General features: G+C 33.4%; 1 long non-coding RNA gene across 1 annotated transcript; it reads right to left on the bottom strand.

Annotated features, from left to right (window-relative positions):
- Positions 1–300: 300 nt before the first annotated feature.
- LOC141723504 (uncharacterized) lies at positions 301–2,868 on the bottom strand. The gene is made up of 3 exons (XR_012576292.1): positions 2,722–2,868; positions 2,127–2,454; positions 301–742 (listed from the first exon to the last, which is right to left on the bottom strand). It is a non-coding gene; the product is annotated as an uncharacterized LOC141723504 (long non-coding RNA).
- Between the last annotated feature and the right edge of the window lie 4,564 nt (positions 2,869–7,432).

Genomic DNA, 7,432 nt, shown 5'->3' with positions numbered 1-7,432 from the left:
GCTTCAATAGAGATTAACACACTATTTTATAAGTTCGCGACGCTCATAAGAAGAATAAGCACAACCAATACTAGGATATCATACAATAGCCACACACTAAGGTATCAAAAAAATTAACTAAAGAAATCCATAAGTAGATCCGCTAGAACCCTACGATAACGATTAGCCCATAACCGAACTCATCATTACTATGGGTTCCGATGAAAACATGGTATAATAAACTAAGTCTTTATAAACTGAATAATAATCAAGTACGTTAAACAAGAGTAATAGGTTCAACCAACAAAAATATTAGCATCCAAGATTACAACTTAAAATAAAAAATCACAAGAATACACTAGATCCTCTTTGCCTTGGTTGTATTTGTGCTCATAGGTTTTCTCGATATCTTCTCCTTAAGCTCCGTTACGTGCTTCTTATTAAAAACATAATTTCTAGGCTTTATATAGGTTATAAAATCAAATTGGGCTTCAAACTCTCAAAATCCAAGTACAAACAGAATTCTGGAATCCCAGCCTGGTGCGGGCGCGCGCTGTTCCAGTGCGGACGCGCTGTCTTCCTGCTTCTCTAGCGCGGGCACGCGCTATCACAATGCGGGCGCACTGACATACTGGAATTTCTTCTTCTGCTTGTTTTTCTGGCTGGTTTGAGATGACATTCCACAAGCTTTGATCCGAGAAACATTCCTAACACCCATTTAGCACCAAAGCAATGTGAACTCACTTTATTCCTTTATCTATGCCTGAAATGCAAAATACTACAAAAATGCATCAAAAACACAAACAACTCGAGTATAAAACACCAATCCATGCCTTTATAGGACGTTCTAAGTGGACATAAATGCCATTTAACACACCCCTAAACTTGAATTGATGCTTGTCCTCAAGCATAAACAGACTAAAAAAAATGAAATATAAAAATGCATGAATGCAAACTACATGAATGCAAAGATCCCCTCGGATTAACTAAACTAACCAATAAGCAACATCTCAACAAATGCGGTTATTCACACAAAGATCAATCAAATCCCACAATTCAACTTACAAGCCAGAAACGTGCGTGTATGCAGATGCTTAACAGATATGCTATCGCAACTAGATCAATAATCATGACTCACTACTCATCAAGGTAATCACAAGGTTATAAATAGAATAAAATCTAATCTCAAAATGACTAACAACTCTTCAATTCTTTTATCGGAGATTTTACATGGATTCATGCTTTTATTTATAACACGTAAACAATCACAAATATGCTTATTTGACCGTGCAATGAGTGAGGTCCACAAAAGACTTATACAATAATACCCATGTAGCGAGCGTTAGTTTAGTGGATCCCAGACTATAAAAGCCTTAGGTCACTAGGCACAAAGTCCCCTAAGAACTTAATAACTCGAGTATTGAAGAGTCCACTCGTGATCAACTATGCATCAACACATATTATTTATTTTTTTTTCTATTTTTTTCTTCAATTTCTGAGCGAGTGCGTTTCACTCCATCTCGCTCAACCCCATACTACTCATATAAAATGAGCCGTCTACTAGCCATTTGACACCTAGCCACAACAACTAGAAATGAAATCCAATGTTTTCTCCAATTTTTAAATATCTATGCTATATTACCATTAAGAGAATATCCTAAATTCTAAATATAAACAAGTGAGTAAACCTCGACAAGCAACAAACCATGACCATGATCTAGCATGCAAGCAACCTATAAGACTTGATGATTTTTTTATATATTTCTAGCATGCAAATCAACTCGATAAGACTTAACATCCCTCTATACGACATCACTACACTAGCATCAATATCACAAATCAATCAAAAAAGCAAACTTAAGGGATCATGTTATAATGCACATGCAACTATATGCAACACACTATATGCAAAATAAGTAAGCAAAAAAAAACCTACATGACAAATATGCAACTATATAAATTAAACTATCAAGAATATGTAACTAAATGGACACACATAAACATATTCCTTAACTACCACCCCCAAACTTAGAATATTCACTGTCATCGGTGAAGGTAATAGTAAGGAATCAGGCATATCTACTCGGAATCAGGATCATCACCCTCAACGGGTGGAGTGTCAGGAGGTGGGTACACAGAGTCCTTACCGAATACTGGCCACTGGATATCAACTTATGTGGCTCTGAATGCAGTCCCTAATGCCTGGGTAAGGTCCTGTGCAAACCTGCTATGGATGTCATGCATCGCATCCATCCTCCTCATCAAGCGCCTATACTGCGCTAAACTCAAACCAACATTGCCCTCAACATCCTGTTGCTGCTGCAAAGAACCGGGATCACCCTTCTGAGCTCTCCAAACTGCCCAACTAAACTGAGCAGAATCACCAGCATATGTCTGATCAGCTGGCCGTATAACGCCCCCAAATCCAGGGTCAGAGGATTTGGTCGTCACGAAGAAACCTCAATCCAAAACAACCTATTTAATCGATAAATAAATGCCAGCGGAAGATATTTGACATAAATGACCTCAACTAATCCAAGATCTTTTAAGGTTACAGTTCTAGAAACAAGAATTCCAAATTCCACAAATAAATTTTTCACTTTCTTTTAAAACTCCTTTCAATAAATTCCAACTCGAAACTAAACCCACTAGTATAACTTCGAAATGAAGTATACTAGACCCAAATAAAATATACAACTATAATATAATATAATATAAACAACTTTACACAATAAAACTTACACTAGCCCGCAACTCTGGACCAACCACCTTCCAAGAGTTTCTTATTTGCTTCCTCGAATTACGCGGCTAAACAGCAAGCTAATCCTCACTGGAGGTTAAATTTAAAAACAGGCAAGTATGAGCGAAAGAAATGCTCAGCAAGATCATTATGACATATATAGAGTCGTTTTGATATAAAACCGACATCTGCATTAGAGCAGAACATTTAAAATCATAGTTGCTCAATCATAAAATTTTAGTTGAAGAATCCCAGATTTAATTCCTTAATTGTATTCAAAACCATTTTAATATTTTTGAGCGAAATGCTTCAGCAATACTTTGAATCTTGACGAGAATAAAACTCGTAAAATAGTGTTTACAGAAATATCGTAAACAACAATAACAAGAAGCAATGATTATGGATTGAATCATAAACTTTATTCAAAATTGAACTCTTGAAATTAATACTTATTTTGCTGTCATATCAAATTATATATTAATACGAACTTTGATGCTCACAACCTACCCGCGCTAAAATAGGGAAGTCAACATCAATCATCTGCATTAATATCACCTTTTATTTTTATCAACAAACTAAGTATTCTCAAAATAAGAAACTGAATCAAAACCACATTTCATCTTTTATCCGAAAATAATATACTTAATAAATCATTCCTTGTAAGATGTCAAAAGCAATATAATAATTTAGATTGGAATCCTCGAACGACGGTGTGTTGCCGCCGGTGATCAGCCGCGGAGCAACACCGGTATGCCGAAGCATATCCAACTAAATAAAGGGGTACCCAAGGCACATATCGGCCTAGCAAGGTGTTATATCCTGTATAACACATAGCTCACACTGGACCGCCGCCATGGCCTCTTACCCAAGCATCCAATCTTAAAACATTTTTATTGAAAGGGGTCATAATACTCGACACCCTTATAAATTTTATTCGCCCATTCACTTGGGCAGAAAACCAAAACAACGTCATCTTTCTCAAAATCCACAACATTTATAAATCCGATAATTGGATAAGTAAAATCATTTAGCTACTCTGAATATAGAATAGCGGAAGAATACTTGCATAAACAGAATTATTTAATTCAGCGATATGTAAAACATTTACCGATTCTAAACTGAGAATAGGGAAAGCAATACTTGCATGATACGATTCAAAATAAATATCACTTGAACAATAAGTGATGATAGAAATACTTGCCTTTGGGTTTTTAGCAGTTAGCACACTCGCAATAACACAAATATTTCATGATGCTTTCTCAAGACGTCACCATTTCTTATTCTTAATTCTTTGATATGTCGCTAATGCGGTTACTGCAGTCTGATACGAAATCTTATCAAACTTCATTCTTGATCCCCAACGTCTGGTTCTATCCATCTCGAACTATCCGTAACTACTGAACCACTATGCAACTCCCCCTTTTTCTTTTCTTTTGCTTGGTCTCACGCCCTTAATGCCCGATCCTATCATAAGCAAAAAGATACTACTTTAGTATCCTTCTGAAATGATTATCTTATCTCTACCCTTTCGCGATATATATATATAGCATATAACAAGTAGCACATATTATAGTTTAAAACTTACTACCAACTCACAATATTATTTAACACGAGAACGCGTAACTTATGATAATATTTCTACGGAAAATTCGGCATGACCTATTCGTAATTAGGACTATCCACCTGTTTTTCAATTCCACAATTTAATCTTATAACCAAACAAAATAAAGTTGCCTCAACTTGCAGCAACATAAAAGTAAACAAGCAAGAAAAGTATCCGCCCAGACTTGCGACACCTAAAAATTTAAGTATACTTAATAATTTATAATATTTGAACTTACAGTTATATAATTTAGCATCACCAATTCAACTTGAGTAAACACTTAAATAAATCACCTTGCACATATATCACATAGACTAGTAGCTATACACATATTCAAATCACACTCTAATAATTAGCAATTAAACTCAATCTCAAATAGGCATATACTAACATGTATTTCCATAAAACACATCACAATATATTCTCATTTAACATCAAGTTGCAAACAAAAGCTTTGTAAGTAATTAAACATATAAAAACACATAACTAGTATCTTGGCTGCTCGATTTTACAGAAACTAAGTTCGCCTCTCGATTTTTAATAAATTCATAAATAGGTCTGTTGTATTGAACTTTGGTGGAGACTTAACTGACTCACATATCTAACTACCATAAAAATTTCAGATGAAAGCAAGGTGTTTAGAGCTCCTAACCAGAGTCGTCAATATGGCCAACAAACCCTGTCCAGAAATTCTGCGCACCCTGCAATAAATAAATTGTATCTCAATTTGTACAAGTCTGGAAGTAACCAAATTTTGCAGACATATAATTCAAACATAAATCTATAATTCTTGTTTTATAACCATGAACCAATTAGGTCTCTAAACGTCTCAAAAGAACCATCTAAAACAGGACAGTTTCCTTGCGAATGCTGAATTTTCTGCACTTGGATTTTATTAACAACTTTAATCAATTCTTAGCAATTAATTAAAACCATAGTCTCTATTAATCCAATTATCAAACACTTAGCATGCACCAATTAATCAAATCTTAATATCTTAATATTATCAAAACCATAATAAGCACAATTACAGAACAAAATATCTTCAAACATCCTAATCGATCCCAAAATTCATAATCAATAAAAAAAATAACAATATGAAAATTCACTCGCATAACATATGAAATTCTGATTTAACATCTAAACGAATTAATATTTATAATTTCGGACTCAGGAAAACATCATCGTCCCCGCCGGCTCACCGGAGCTCATCGCCGACGGCGGGTCGACCCGGAGGTTCCCGTTTTCGGGCTTCCTATCACGGGTTCGTCCCTAACACGATACAAACACGCATCGTTAACATGATTCGTTAAGAACCAAACTCGGAATTCAAAAATCAATCTCAAACCCGAAGTGGGTCTTATGGAATTCAAATTATACATACAATTATAAGCTCATACAGTATGTATCGATGTTTAGGAGAATTAAAGCAACAAGAATCCATTCCCAATTTGGCCAATCGACCAAAAATCAAGAGAGAGGACGGAGAGAGATGGATATTAGGTCGATGGAATGAGAAGGAAAAAGGCCTGCTAATTTGAGTGAATAGAATACAGGGGTGGTTTTGTAATTTAACAATTAAAATCTGATTTTTTTTTATCTTGTATTCCTTTTATATTAAATGCTTAAAACGAAATTAACAATTATAAAACTATTCTGTAATAGCTGAAAATGATGTGAAGTATATTTTTAAAATGTAGAACACAAAATTAGATTTCTACCCATATTTTTAAAATAATTTTTGAGCATACGGTTTATTTTATACGAATTTTACAAGATAATACTCAAAAATAGAAATAAAGCTCATAAAATCATTTTAAAATACTCCAACCTCAAAATAAATCCAACTATTATTTTTAAAATATTTCTAAGGGTATTCTAGAGATAATAAAATAAATTTCATAATTTAATCATATACATTTGATTTAATAAAAATATTTAAAGATCCACTAATCCCCATTTCACATAATTAATCATGAAAACATCTTACAAAAAAAAATATTTTGACCACAATGTCACTCACATATTAATCAAATAACACATAATCACATCTCTCAAATAATAAAATCTCATATTCACCAATTTTATATTTAATCCTTTATTTATAATTCCATTTATATAATCACTGATCACACTTCAAATCTCTTATTGACTCGCCAAACTGGAATAATCTATTTTTAAATATTTATTCACCAATTCACATAAATATCATAAAATTCAAATAACTCATATAATATTATTCATTTAACACGTAACAAAATAGTCGTTATATACTATTTTCGAATATTTTCACAATTCACCTGCTACGAGGGAGAATCTCGATAAAACCAAGTATATTTTGAAAATAGTAAAAGTAATTAAATACTCTCACATCAATGACATGAATCAATATCACAATTATCAACTAAAATATTAATCATTTAAAAACATGAATTCATCAAAGAGGGATAAAATATCCACAACTTTATTCCCTCCCAATTTGAAACAATCACATAAAATCATCCAGATATTACTAATATAAATTCTTAAAAGTACTGAATATCACAATCTACTCCCCTTAAAAGGATTCCGTCCTCGGAATCAGCAGAAGAAAGCACTAAGGGATCTTCTAGCCAAATTTCCATTTCCAAATAAACTTAATTTCCCAAAATCTCGAATAAATCTTGTATTTCTTGTATAATAATACTTTTACAGGAGCTTCACTGTGCACCACTATTCCATTCACATCCTTTGACCAATTCTTCAATAGAATTACTTTTTACTGATTGCGAGAAAGAAGAATAGAGAGAAAGATAGAGAGAAAGAAAAGAAAGAGAGAGATAGAGAAAGAAGTAAAGAAACAGATCGACTTCGTTATACGCCACTGATATTCTAATCGCATCGCAGTCCACTGTTGCTCTTGGTAATTCCATCACACCGCCTTACTTTGACTTGACCAAGATAACTCATCTTAACTTGATTGGCATACCTTCGAATATTTGGAATGATAAAATCATGAAATTTCAAAAAGAAAAGAATTTGAAACCCTAACGGGACCAAAATCTGAATTTGAGAAAAAATATTGTTGAAATGAAAGAATAACTGAGAGATCAATATGATCAAATGAACTT

The sequence above is a fragment of the Apium graveolens genome, chromosome 1 (genome assembly GCF_009905375.1).
Source record: "Apium graveolens cultivar Ventura chromosome 1, ASM990537v1, whole genome shotgun sequence".
Taxonomy (NCBI): Eukaryota; Viridiplantae; Streptophyta; class Magnoliopsida; order Apiales; family Apiaceae; genus Apium; species Apium graveolens.
Note: the sequence above shows the minus strand (reverse complement) of the source record. Positions and strands in the feature narration are given on the sequence as shown.